Source organism: Meriones unguiculatus (genome assembly GCF_030254825.1).
Source record: "Meriones unguiculatus strain TT.TT164.6M chromosome 13 unlocalized genomic scaffold, Bangor_MerUng_6.1 Chr13_unordered_Scaffold_37, whole genome shotgun sequence".
NCBI lineage: Eukaryota > Metazoa > Chordata > Mammalia > Rodentia > Muridae > Meriones > Meriones unguiculatus.
This window is the reverse complement of record NW_026843647.1, coordinates 7,880,626-7,895,850: the sequence shown is the minus strand read 5'-3', so window position 1 is coordinate 7,895,850 and position 15,225 is coordinate 7,880,626.

Sequence of the window (15,225 nt, the reverse complement as noted above, 5' to 3'; positions counted from 1 at the left end):
GGCTTGCCCAAAACTGTGCTCCTTGTTCTCAGATTCCTCAGAGCTCTGCCATCTTGGATCCAGGAGCTGTGTGATTCTATTGTTCACTTGGTGCCCACAGGGTGACCAGAAGAACTGTCATTTTGTGGCTAGGATGCTGTCCCAGGAATCCTGGTGCTGCCCTCAGGGTAGTAAGAGGGATCCGAAGTCTGGCTACTAGAATGCAGAGTTCCTGGATCTGGAGGTCCAAACTCCCTGGAGTATAGGGAAGGGCACGTTGTCTAAACTTTGCTACTCCTGGAACCATGAGATCATATTGACTCTAATTCCTGGATGTCCTTTCCAGAATGGGAACCACCAAAGTTGACGCTCTGTATCTAGCCACCTGTCCACTTACTGAACTCATAATCTGAACCTCTATCTCTCAGATATGGTGCACAGTGGTCTCCACCATCTTGGATTCTCTTTTGGATTCTCTTATTTTTTTTAAACTTTCATTCTTTCTTTCTTTCTTTTTTGAGGGGAGACTTTGTGAAAAATTGAATTTCTTCATGGGTATTTAGGTTGAATTATTGTTGAATTCATGTTTAAATCATGATTGCTTCACAAATCTAAAACTTATACACATAAAATGCACATATATTTGCATGAGCTTACTGGAATAGGGTATTTTTTTGGAATAGGGTATTTTTTAATGTTTCCTTTAAATATTCTAAATTTCTTTGGTTTCTGCAGTAATGTTTTTCTGTTGTTTCTGATTCTGTTAATTTGAGTCCTCTGTTTCTTCCTTTGATTTACTTGAGACAAGTATCTGTTAATTTTGTTTGTCTTCAGAAAGAGCTAGCTCTTCCTTTGTTTATTCTATGTATTGTTTTTTGTTTCTATCTCATTGATTTCTATTAAAATCTTTTTATTTCTTCTTAAATATATTCTTTATTTTGTCTATGTAATATTGCAGCATCTGTTCACACCTCTCCTCCCAGTCTCTCCTAACCTCACCTCCCAACCCATGTGTCACTCCTCCATTTCTTTATCAGAAAAAAAAGGAAGCCTCCAATGGATAGCAACCAGCCTTTTCATGTAGAGTTGCAAAAAGATTATGTACAATTTCTGCTATTGAGGTGACACACGGCAGTATGATTGTGGGAAAATGATCCAATGGCAGGCAAAAGAGACAGAGATTGCCTTTGTCTTGCTATTACATGGCCCCCATGAAGACCAAGTAGAACGACTGTTACATATGTGCAGAGAGCCCAGATCTGTCTCATGCATCTTCTCTTGTTGGCAGTTCATCACTGTGAGATTGTATCAGGAGCCTTTCTGTGGGGCCATCCTCAGCAGGGAAAGGAGAGTTGGAGGGTCTTTGCATACAGGTTGCTCCACAGAGCAGAAGAGGGGACTGTGAGGGAAGGGAGTGAGTTAGGTGCGATGGTCAGGGGAATCTTGTTGCCGTCTTCTAAAATTCAGGATTTGCTGTGGCTCTAACTTACTATCAACAAGACACGTTTTTTATTCAAGTTTCACAGTACAAACAGAGACTAATGATTATATAAGTGGTACAGAGTGGTTTTTTAGTTTATTCATCACATACTTAAAAAGTACAAACAAAACAGACTTAATTATTATTATTATTAGCTCTATAACTTTAATTTAAGGAATCTAAATAATGTCTCCTTCAAGAAAACACATTTAATATATGACAGTCTGCTTTTAGGCTGGTAGTTTTTGCAGTATGACCACAGTCCTGATAAACAGATAATACCTGATCTGGTCTTTCTATGAATAGCAAATACTAATAAATAACTCCCTTTATTATACATATCATCATCTATGCTATGAAGTAGGAAATTTTTATTTTAGTCAGTCTATCATATTTATTGTGTTTTATTCCATCAGGAGTGTATCCTCTATGGCCTCCTGTCTTTAAACTACATTTTCAGGAAGCTCTAAGCCTATAATAAAAGGATGTCTTAAATCTGTAACAGAATATCCTGTCCTGCCAAGGTTTTTATATTTTCTCTGTTTACCCTGAACCAATATACTGTTTACAGGCAGATACCCCAAAAACATTCCTGTAATAATGGCCTCATCTTTCTATCTGCTTATCTGTGCTTAATGATCTCCAGGGCATAAAGAAGATTTCCAAATAATGGATAAGTAAAATCAAGTATAGGATTATCATAAAAAGACTCAAAACTATTTTTGGTAGAAACAAACAAACAAACAGAAATTGAATCAGTGCAGAAAGCCCCTAGTAATGCAACACACAGAAAACAAACAAACAAACAAAAAGAGTTAGAGAAGAAGAATATGGATTGGACATTCAGCTCAGCTTTGCTGGAATTTTGTCAATTAGCTGTGCTGGCTTCATGAGTCTCACCATTCCAGTGAATATGGTTCTGAATTTCCTCATTTCTGATTTAATGATTGATACATATAGACCTACTGTATGTCATATAGAGCATTGTTTTAGTCTTCAAAAGATCACTAGAAGAACAAGAATGAATACTAGAACAATTCCCAGGATTAATCTGGAACTTAATAATGAAAGACAATGGATCCTGTCCTGAGTCAAAGGATGTCAAAACTATAGATATTTATGGGCAACTTCCACAGCAGTTGATCTGACCCTATAGCTGCAATTGTTGATGCAACTGTTGTGTATTTACTACCAAATCAGAGTTGTTCCATAGGTCATGGAGGTGGTATCTAACTTATTCCATGTTCCCTGAGAAAAATTATATAGAAGCGGGGTAAAAATTATCCACTGAAACTGTGAGAAACAAGAAAAATGAGAAGAACCCATGATGGTGGAAACACGAAAATGTATTTTTGTTCAAAATACAATGTATATATGTAGTTAGAAACTCAACGTATTAAAAAAAAAGCATTTGAAGGATTACTTGACAGTTTTACTTCATCTGAATATGAGTAATATAGATTTCAATGCCCTAGAGAAACAGTGATTAATTGTTAAGCAGAAAGATTATTATTAAGTAAACAAGATAAACAGTAGAAATGGAAATTATAGAATTCATGACATTGGAAGCAGAATATGCAAGGCTTCATTGGAAAGCACTCTCATGAATTAAATGTGCAATGACTAAATAATTGCATTAGCTGAAATGTTGATTCACTTCTTCCCAACAGATCAGCAGGAGTGCATGTCTTGCCCAAGTCAACAGTACATAAATCCTGAGAGAATCCAGTGCCTGGCCAAGACAGTGACCTTCCTGTCCTTCGAGGATCCTCTGGGCATGGCTCTGGCCTGCACAGCTCTGTTCTGCTCTGTTAGCACAACTGCAGTTTTGGGGATCTTTCTCAAACACCGAGAATCACCCATTGTTAAGGCCAATAACAGGACTCTCAGCTACATTCTGCTCATCTCCATCCTCCTCTGCTTCCTCTGCTCCTTTTTCTTCATTGGCCGCCCAAACACAGCCTCTTGCATACTTCAACAGATAACATTTGCACTTGTCTTCACCTTGGCTATTTCCACTGTTTTGGCAAAAACTATAACTGTAATTCTGGCCTTTAGAGTCATGAAACCTGGGAGAACAATGAGAAGATTGTTTGTCTCAGGTGTGTATAACGCTGTTATCCCCATCTGTGTCCTGATCCAACTTATTCTCTCTGGAGTCTGGCTGGGAACCTCACCTCCCTATATTGACACAGATGCACACTCTGAACATTCTCATGTCATCATTTTATGCAACAAGGGCTCAGTTACTGCTTTCTACTGTGTGTTGGCTTACTTAGGGACCCTAGGTCTAGGGAGCTTCACTATGGCATTTCTGGTGAGGAACCTGCCTGACACATTCAATGAGGCCAAGTTCCTGACATTCAGCATGCTGGTGTTTTGCAGTGTCTGGGTCACCTTCATCCCTGTCTACCAGAGCACCAAGGGCAAAGCCATGGTGGCTGTGGAGGTTTTCTCTATCTTGGCCTCCAGTGCAGGGCTGTTGGGGTGCATCTTTTTGCCAAAGTGCTACATTATTCTCTTAAGACCTGATAAAAACTCTTTGAGATGTATTAAACACAAAAATAGTGAATAAGCTGTTAGATCCTTTGATTTTGATGTTGGCTGTGGTCATACGGTTGTGTGCTTGGTTGCTTTTTGTTTTACTGTAGTGGGGTTATTTATTTTCTGTGTTTTCTTGAATGTAGCTAACTTTCTTGGATTGTATTTTCCCTTCCAGTGTCTTCCGTAATGCTGGATTTGTTTGTAGCTATTGTTGAAATTTGTTTTTGTCATTGAATATCTTGTTTTCTCCGTCTATGAGGACTGAGAGTTTTGCAGGGTTTAGTAGCCTGGGCTGACATCTGTGTTCTCTTAGGGTCTGCATGATATCAGTCCAGGCCCTTCTGGCTTTCATAGTCTCTGTTGAAAAGTCAGTACAAAGTCCCAATTTATTTCTAATATCAGAGATCAGACCTCTACTCTTGCCTGATGCGTCTAAAACAAAAAGGGGGAACTGTAGAGAGCTGCGGAATGCTATGCCTTAAAGATGGAGCTGGTTTCCGCCTTCCACCTTCCCGATGGTGAGTGCTCTCTGTCACAAACAACTCCACATTTGGCTAAGGCTGAGGATCTGGCTTGCTTCCATGTATGTGGACCTATCTGCATTGCCCACATGGCACGCTGGGGTTGGCTACCCAGAGGCTATTTAAGCTGTGGGCTGGCTTTCCCCGGGGTCCGAGGATTGTTCAATGTTCCTGAATAAACTGCATTGAAAAAAAATAGTGAATAAAATTGATACATTAGTTTTCTAATAAATTCTATTAGTAAACTGAAATTAAATTACCCACTTTTAAGTAACTTTTATTGAAATGTATATTTAAACAAAAATAAGAGTCCCTCACTTTGTCTCACAATCACAGACATTCTATTTCAGAAAAGAAGCTACTGCTAAAAACACATTTTAGTAAGTTATGCAAATTAATTATTAACTTGTGGAAATATACATCTTCAAAATGTAATTACATGATAGTAATCGAGATAAATAGTACATGAACTAGTTCTCTGTTATTTTGGGAAGCATAGCAGGGTTTTGTGTGGTATTTGGGATTCTTTTATAGAACAGGCAAGAGAATCATTCTCTAGAAAGGGGAGGGCTTTTAAACAGTTTGAGACATTCTAGAAATCAGTGTAGAGAATTTTCTAAAAGTAAAAAAATTAAATCTACTACCTGATTCTGCTCTCTTTTCCTAGACATATGTAAAAATGACTCGACATCCCACTCTAGAAATATGCTCTCAGTCACCTTCATTGCTATTCTATTCAAAATAGGTAGGAAATGAAAACTCATAAATATCTTTAACATAATAAATGGATAATAAAAATATCATCCACATAATAGATGTAAGTAGAAAAATTATAATTTAGGTAACCCATATCCAGAAGACAAATATCTCTCATTCTCTACACTGGGGCATGTAACTCCAAATGTTCATATGTGTGTATTCACGATGGAATAACTGTAAAAACAAGAAAACTTGGTGGGCAAGCAATACAATGGCAGGGAAAAAGTCATCTGATTGGAATAATGTGCGGGAGTTATTCTAAATATGAAGTTGGATAAATATAAATTAAGGAAGGGAATGAAATAACAGTAAATATTTATAAGAGTTTTAAGCAATCATACTGTGAATCATCTGTATAAAATTTTTACAATACATGTAAGTCTATGCATGAATATAAACATGATGCAACCTAAATATTTTTTTTAAAATTTTCATCAATTACACTTTATTCATTCTGCATCCCCCCATAAGCCCCTCCCTCTTACCCTCCCAATCCAACCCTCCCTCCTCCCTCTGCGTGCATGCCACTCCCCAAGTCCACTAATAGGGGAGGTTCTCCTCTCCTTTCTGATCTTAGTCTGTCAGTTCACATCAAAAGTGGCTGCATTGCCCTCTACTATGGCCTGGTAAGGCTGCTCCCCCTCAGGAGAAGGTGACTAAAGAGCAGGCCAGTCAGTTCATGTCAGAGGCAGTCCCTCTTCCCATTACTATGTAACCCAATTGGACTCTGAACTGCCCTGGGCTACATCTGTGCAGGGGTTCTGGGTTATCTCCATGAATAGTCCTTGGTTGGAGTATGAGTCTCTGGGAAGTTCCCTGTGTTCAAATTTTCTTGTTCTGTTGCTCTCCTTGTGGAGTCCCTGTCTTCTCCAGCTCTTACTATTTCCCAGTTCTTACCTAAAATTCCATTCACTCTGCCCAACAGTTGCCCATCAGGCTCAGCATCTGCTTTGATAGTCTGTAGGGCAGAGGCTTTCAGAGGCCCTCTGTGGTAGGTTCCTAGGTTGTTTCCTGTTTTCTTCTTCTTCTGATGTCCATCCTCTTTGCCTTTCTGGATGGGGATTGGACATTTTAGTTAGGGTCCTCTCTCTTGCTTAGTTTCTTTAGATGCACAGGTTTTAGTGGGTTTGTCCTATGTTGTATGTCTATATGAGTGAGTATATACCATGTGTGTCTTTTTGCTTCTGGGACAACTCACTCGGGATGATCCTTTCCAGATCCCACCATTTACCTGCAAATTTCATGATTTCCTTATTTTTCATTGCTGAGTAATATTCCATTGTGTAGATGTACCACAATTTCTGCATCCATTCTTCAGTTGAGGGGCATCTGGGTTGTTTCCAGCTTCTGGCTATTACAAATAAAGCTGCTACAAACATGGTTGAGCAAATGTCCTTTTTGTGTACTTGAGCCTCTTTTGGATATATGCCTAGGAGTGGTATGGCTGGATCTTGGGGAAGCACTATTCCTAGTTTTCTGAGAAAGCGCCAGATTGATTTCCAGAGTGGTTGTACAAGTTTACATTCCCACCAGCAGTGGAGAAGGGTTCCCCTTTCTCCACAACCTCTCCAGCATGTGTTGTCACTTGAGTTTTTGATCTTGGCCATTCTCATGGGTGTAAGGTGAAATCTCAGGGTTGTTTTGATTTGCATTTCCCTAATGGCTAGTGAGGTTGAGCATTTCTTTAAGTGCTTCTCTGCCATTCGGTATTCCTCTACAGAGAATTCTCTGTTTAGCTCTGTTCCCCGTTTTTTAAGTGGATTACTTGGTTTGCTGCTTTTCAGCTTCTTTAGTTCTTTATATATACTGGATATGAGTCCTCTGTCAGATAAAGGGTTGGTGAAGATTCTTTCCCAATCTGTAGGTGGTCGCTTTGTTTTGATGACGGTGTCCTTTGCTTTGCAGAAGCTTTTCAGTTTCATGAGGTCCCATTTATTGATTGTTGTTCTTAGAGCCTGTGCTGTTGGTGTTCTGTTCAGGAAGTTTTCTCCTGTACCAATGAGTTCTAGGGTATTTCCCACTTTTTTTTCAAGCCGATTTAATATGTCTGGTTTTATGTTGAGGTCTTTGATCCACTTGGACTTCAGTTTTGTGCAGGGTGACAAGTAAAGATCTATTTTCATTTTTCTACATGTAGACATCCAGTTGGACCAGCACCATATGTTGAAGATGCTATCTTTTTTCCATTGTATGGTTTTGGCATCTTTGTCAAAGATCAGGTGTCCATAAGTGTGTGGGTTTATTTCTGGGTCCTCTGTTCGGTTCCATTGATCCACCATTCTGTTTCTATGCCAGTACCATGCAGTTTTTAAAACTGTTGCTCTATAGTACAACTTAAGATCAGGGATGGAGATACCTCCGGAAGAACTTTTATTGTAGAGGATTGTTTTAGCAATTCTGGGTTTCTTGTTATTCCATATGAAGTTGAGAATTTTTCTTTCCAGGTCTGTAAAGAATTGTGTTGGTAATTTGATGGGCATTGCATTGAATCTGTAGATTGCTTTTGGTAAGATGGCCATTTTTGCTATGTTAATCCTACCAAGCCATGAGCATGGGAGATCTTTCCATCTTCTCATATCTTCTTCTAATTCTTTCTTCAGAGATTTGAAATTTTTTTCATACAAGTCTTTGACTTCCTTGGTTAGGGTTACTCCGAGGTACCTTATGTCATTTGTGGCTATTGTGAAGGGTGTTGTTTCCTTAATGTCTTTCTCAGCCCTTTTGTCTTTTGTATACAGGAGGGCTACTGATTTTTTTGAGTTAATTTTGTATCCAGCCACTTTCCTGAAGGTGTTTATCAGCTGTAGGAGTTCCCTGGTAGAGTTTTTGGGGTCACTCACGTATACTATCATATCATCTGCAAATAGTGATAATTTGACTTCTTCCTTTCCAATTTGTATCCCCTTGATCTCCTTCAACTGTCTTATTGCTCTAGCAAGGACTTCCAGCACTATGTTGAAGAGATATGGAGAGAGTGGGCAGCCTTGTCTTGTCCCTGATTTCAGTGGGATTGCTTTAAGTTTCTCTCCGTTCAGTTTGATGTTGGCTATAGGTTTGCTGTATATCGCCTTTACTATGTTTAGATATGTGCCTTGTATCCCTGATCTCTCCAATACTTTGAACATGAATGGATGTTGGATTTTGTCAAAGGCTTTTTCAGCATCTAGGCAGATTATCATGTGTTTTTTTTCTTTCAGTTTGTTAATATGGTGGATCACATTGATGGATTTCCGTATATTGAACCACCCCTGCATACCTGGGATGAAGCCTACTTGGTCATAGTGGATAATATCTTTGATGTGTTCTTGGATTCGGTTTGCAAGTATTTTATTAAGTATTTTTGCATCAATGTTCATAAGGGTGATTGGCCGGAAATTCTCTTTCTTTGTTGAGTCTTTGTGAGGTTTAGGTACCAAGGTGACTGTGGCTTCATAGAATGAATTTGGTAATATTCCTTCTGTTTCTATTTTGTGGAATAGTTTGAAGAGAATTGGTGTTAGCTCTTCTTTGAAGGTCTGGTAGAATTCTGCGCTGAAGCCATCTGGTCCTGGGCTTTTTTTGGATGGGAGACTTTTGATGACCGCTTCTATTTCTTTGGGGGATATAGGTCTATTTAGTTGATTTACCTGGTCCTGGTTCAGCTTTGGTAAGTCAAATCGATCAAGAAAATTGTCCATTTCATTTAGATTTTCAAATTTTGTGGCATATAGACTTTTGAAGTAAGTCCTAATGATTGTTTGGATTTCCTCGGTGTCTGTAGTTATATCCCCCTTTTCATTTCTGATTTTGTTGATTTGGGTGGTGTCTCTCTGCCTTTTAGTTAGCCTGGCTAAGGGTTTGTCAATCTTGTTGATTTTCTCAAAGAACCAGCTCTTGGTTTCATTGATTCTTTGAATTGTTTTATTGGTTTCCAATTGATTGATTTCAGCCCTGAGTTTGATTATTTCCAGCCGTCTACTCCTTCTTGGTGTGTCTGCTTCTTCTTTTTCTAGGGTTTTTAAGTGAGCCATTAGGGTGCTTGAATGAGCTGTCTCGAATTTCTTCTTGAAGGCACTTAGTGCTATGAACTTTCCTCTTAGCACTGCTTTCATTGTGTCCAACAAGTTCGGGTATGTTGTGTCTTCATTTTCATTGATTTCTAGAAAGACTTTAATTTCTTTCTTTATTTCTTCCCTGACCCAGCTGTCATTTAGTAACAAGTTGTTCAGTTTCCATGTGTGTGTAGGCTTTTTGTTATTTCTGTTATTGTTGAGGTCCAGCTTTATTCCATGGTGATCAGACAAGATACATGGGATTATTTCAATCTTCTTGTATCTGTTGAGGCTTGCTTTGTGACCCACTATGTGGTCTATTTTGGAGAAGGTTCCATGAGGTGCTGAGAAGAAGGTAAATTCTTTTGTGTTTGGGTGTAAAGTTCTGTAAATGTCTGTTAGGTCCATTTGATTCATGACCTCTGTCAGAGACATTGTTTCTTTGTTTAATTTCTGTTTGGTTGACCTGTCCTTTGTTGAGAGTGGGGTGTTGAAGTCTCCCACTATTAATGTGTGTGGATCTATATGTGCTTTAAATTTTATCAATGTTTCTTTCACAAATGTGGGTGCCCTTGTATTTGGGGCATAGATGTTCAGGATTGTGATGTCTTCCTGGTGGAATTTTCCCTTGATGAGTATGAAGTGTCCTTCCCCATCTCTTTTGATTAATTTTGGTTGAAAGTCTATTTTATCAGATATTAGAATGGCTACTCCTGCTTGCTTCTTGGGTCCGTTTGCTTGGAAAGTCGTCTTCCAACCCTTACCCTCAGGTAATGTCTATCTTTGTGTCTTAGGTGTGTTTCTTGTATGCAACAGATTGCTGGGTTTTGTTTATGTATCCATTCTGTTAATCTGTGTCTTTTTATTGGAGAGTTGAGTCCATTGATGTTGAGAGAGATTAATGACCAGTGGCTGTTAGATCTCTTGATTTTGATGTTGGCTGTGGTCATCAGGTTGTGTGCTTGGTTGCGTTTTGTTTTACTGAAGTGAGGTTATTTATTTCCTGTGTTTTCTTGAATGTAGCTAGCTTTCTTGGGTTGTATTTTCCCTTCTAGTGTCTTCTGTAATGCTGGATTTGTTTGTAGGTATTGTTGAAATTTGTTTTTGTCATTGAATATCTTGTTTTCTCCATCTATGAGGACTGAGAGTTTTGCTGGGTATAGTAGCCTGGGCTGACATCTGTGTTCTCTTAGGGTCTGCATGATATCCGTCCAGGCCCTTCTGGCTTTCATAGTCTCTGTTGAAAAGTCAGGTGTGATTCTAATGGGTTTGCCATTATATGTTACTTGGCCTTTTTCCCTTGCAGCTTTTAGTATTTTTTTCTTTGTTTTGTATACTTACTGTTTTGATTATTATGTGGCGGGAGGATTTTCTTTTCTGGTCAAATTTGTTGGGTGTTCTGTAGGCCTCATGTATTCTAATTGGCCTCTCCTTTAGCTTGGGGAAATTTTCTTCAATGATTTTGTTGAAAATATTTTCTGGGCCTTGGAGAAGGGAGTCTTCTTTTTCCTCTATACCTATTATTCTTAGGTTTTGTCTTTTCATATTGTCTTGCATTTCTTGGACGGTCTGTGTCAGGAATTTTTCGGATTTAACATTTTCTTTGACAGATACATCGATTTCTTCCATTGTATCTTCTACACCTGAGATTCTTTCTCCCATCTCTTTTAGTCTGTTGGTTATGCTTACCTCTGTAGTTCCTGTTTTCTTCCCTAGATTCTTCCTTTCCATTATTTCTTCCATTTGTGTTTTCTTAAATTTTTCCAATTCTATCTTCAGGTCTTGAGTTGTTTTGTTTACTTCCTTCACCTGTCTGATTGTACTTTCCTGTTTTTCTTTTAGTTCCTTCAACTCTGTTTCTATCATTTCATTCAGTGTTTTAAGCATTTCCTTTCTAAAGGCCATAAACTGTTTGGCTGCAGCTTCCTCTATTTCTTTACGGATGGCAATATTCTGTTTGAGTTTATCTTCCTTCATGTCTTTACGAATCTTATTTGTTTCCTCTGTTATCATCCTCATGATCATACTTGTTAGGTCATCTTCTTGGATTTCAGTTATGGTGGGGTGTCCAGGGCTACTTGCCCCTGGGTAACTGGGTTCTGGAGATGCCATATTGCTCTGTCTTTTGTTGCTTGAGCTTTTACGCTGGCCTCTACCCATTGTGTTATCTTAGGAGTTTGGGGTTATTTTCTGGTGGTTCCTGGGGATCCTGTGGTGGAGAGAATCCCCTTTGCAGAAAGCTGGTTTTTCCTGAAGGATGTCTTCTCAGCTTTTTGGGTATAGTCCGTAAATGGCTGGTGTTTTTTCAGGAGTTGCTCACCTCAGGGATATAGACCTGAGTGGTAACTGTGGTCTTTGTTAGTCGAGAGGGTTCTCCTCTCACCCAGGGAAGTCCTGAGGGCAGCTGCCCTGTTTCTGGGTTTCTTGTTGCAAATTTAATGATCAGCTGCTGTGACCCAGTTGGACATCAGGCGCGCCTCAACTGTTTGTGCTTGTGTCTGGAGCACAGCTTAGTGCTGGCGCCTCGGCCCCACTAGACTGCTAGACTTTTTCTAGGGAAGGATTGGGTGATTTAGATCAGTACAGTTTCCTTCCTTCCGCGTGGATTCTCTGGAGACACGGACTCCTAGTGTCTTTTTTAGCCCTGGTGCACACTGCTCAGTGTCCACCAGCTGGCTGGCCGCAGAAATTGCCTGTGCTGGAGCACAGCTGTGTGATGGCGGCTCAGTCTCTGCCAGCTGTCTGGTGCGCAGAAACTGCCTGTGTCTGCCTTTGCGGCTTTTGGGAGCCTGAGAGGCTCCCTAAGCTGGGTAATTTTCCGGGGACCTTTTCAGGTTGGGGGTGAGCTGAGTGCTCTGAGATCAGACCCACCGTTTCTATCTCTGGCGGCGAATCAGGCGCGCAGGCAGGCAGGGCTCTGTGCCGGAACCTGGGTCTCGGGCTCTGGCTCCGGGCTGGCTCCTGGGGTGCCTGTGGAACCTGCCCAAGTCTTTTCCAGGGGATGTCTGGGTTACCTAATGCCGGTCCCAATCGTTTCCTGTACCCTGGGGTTATCTCTCGACTGAAAATTCCAGTCTCTGATAGTGTGGTGCCCACGGTTCAGTCAGGGACCATGACCAGAGACACTGGCTTGTGGCTCTGGGCTGGGGCTGGGGCTGGCGGCCGGCAGCCAAGCGTCTGGTGGAACCGGGATCTCTTCCGCGGTTTAGCCTGGTGAGTTAAAAGCTGATTGAATCCCCCACCGTGGGGTATCCTCTCACCTGGGAAACACAATGACTGTGTTTTATGGCCGAGAGTTCTGATTGCTGTTCACTGTGCTGATCCTGCTGTGCTGCTGCTCAGAATGAGAGTCCTCCCGGTTCCACCATCTTGCCCCTCCTCCCTGCAACCTAAATATTTTAATAGTGCACACCATTAAGTATACTTCACCACTGACCAAAGAAGCTTTTCTTGGCAACAACAATCATGACTGAAATCCACAACCAGTCATAAGGCAAAATTCTGGAGAACAGTCACACCTGATACATCTACAAAACAATTCTCAGATATAAGGCTCAGAGGTCATGCAGAACAGGTGGTAAAAGAAAATATATAAGGCATAGCATCAGAGTATGTTCTGGTAGTGTGTCCCCTAATAATACCAGAAGCTACAGCCCTAAGATTTAACAAGATAAAAAATAAAGAAAAAAAGCTTACCAATATACCTGCATAACCTTGAACTGCAAGTTGGAAAATGCTAATAGACATGCAAATTTCCTCCAGAAACAAACCATTGGCCTCAATCCTATGCAAAAATTTTCAGGGAATTAATAAAGGCTGAGAGTGGGTTAAATATTCTTCCCAGGAAAGAACATAAAATCAGTTAGTCATCTAACCCCGAACAATCATCCCTGAAAACATGCATAGAAATCACACTATTAGGCTTTGCAACTTATATGTAGAAGTCTACATCATATATATATATGCACATAATATGAATTAATGAAAAAGAGAGACAGGACAGGTGTTTGGGAAGGTTTAGAGGGAAGAAAGAGAAAGCAGAAAATTATGTAATTATATTATAACCTGAAAAATGAACTAAATATTGGTTCATTCATTCCTGATTTTAAAATGAATTACTATTCAGTAGTTTAAAAAATAAAATTTTCAGTTAAATGGATGGAACTAGAAAAAAATCGTGTTATCTGAGGTAATCCAAGCATAGAAAAACAAACTTCACATTTTCTCTCTTCTATGCTTCCTAGCTCAACACTGAGTATTTATGAACTGAAATGTGAGTCCATATCTAGCAGTAATTGTAAAACCCTGGAATGGAAAAAAGATTATTTCCAAGGTGAAAATGGAGTTATTTTGGGGGGCAGTATGATGTAGAAGGTTACAAGTGATTTCAAAGAGAAAATGGGAAAACAAGATGTGTATTGATAATTATGGAGGTGAGACTGAGAGAAATACTAAAGGGAGAGTAGTAAAATAACAATAAAGATGTCTGAAAAAGTAATATGGAATCATACTAGTATCTATCTACTTAAAACATTTATAATCCATGTAAGTTGTTATATAAAACTAAAATTTAGTTTAAATGAAAATTTGCCATCTATGATAACAATTGTCCCTCCATCTCACAAAAACTCTAACACCAGGCACGAGAAGTCCACTTTTGTGTTATAGGTGGGGGTTGTCTCAGAGACTCCTCAGACATTATATACTGCTTCTATTTCCCTTTTTGTCCCAAACTTGGAAGCCATTTCCCTTTTGCAGATGACACCATGTTAGCCCAGAGACATCTGAGCTGAAACTGACTTGAACACAGTCTCCCTGAGGACTAGCATTTATGTATCAGAAGGTGCAATGCACGGTTTCAAAAGAGGAAGTGGAGCAATAATAGTCCTACCTTACTATGATGCCTATGAACCACAACAATGATCAGCATCACATGATAACCTTAAGCATGAGGTAGTGGCACACATACCTTGGCAGAAACCAACCTACAAAATTTTTAACCTCATCCTTAATATATATCCTTATTGTCACAGATAAGCATGATCTTCATCCTGCGAATTTAGGATTTTTTTCACTGTAATTGAGAAGGAGGGAGTACAAATGTCGAAGAGACCAAGGATCAGGTATTTTGACATAAGATTTTATTTCTGCATAATAGCTATAGTTACACTGGAAAAAAATGTGTGTGTATGGGAGTATATGGAGGGAATAAAGAGTGGGTGTAATGATGAAATTATATCATAACTGATAAACAGAAGAAAAAATAAAAAGATAAATAAAATCACTAATGTTTCCTTGCTCATATTTTTAATTGATGGGATTGAATAAAAATTCAAGGAAAATAAAGGACAAGATATAGTCCTTCTTTCTAAAAATGAGGAGTTGGAAGAATAATTTAGAGTGCTCTCCATTTGTAATCTTTTTTAGACCATAATTACTTTTTTGAAATTTTTATTTCAAAAAAATTTTAAAAAGTAAATAAAAATTTCTTGAGATTATATACTAAGAGCCATTCATTTGGGGAAGTTTAATATGCATATGAGCTTTCTGGAAGAGAGAGCTAGTGATTTGTAAGGTCTGTTCCCCAATGCACACAGAATTGTTTCCAGACCCTGACACTCCTTTATTCTGTGCTACTGTGTCTCTTAAAAAATTCTGGCTTAGCATGGACACTCATTTTCGGGGTTTTTACTATCTCTGATTGCATAAACTTCCTATGGGATCTTTATGAAGATGAACTGCTATTCAGGTGAATTAATTCCTGATTATGGAATTCCTGATTTGACTAAAACAATCTTAGAAATTAACTTGTTCTAAAACAAGTTTACAATTTTATGGCATCAATAAATACCTTTCTGGATGCCTCCCAATGCCTCACTAGGATTGAGATAGATTTGTGGCTTCAGAGAAG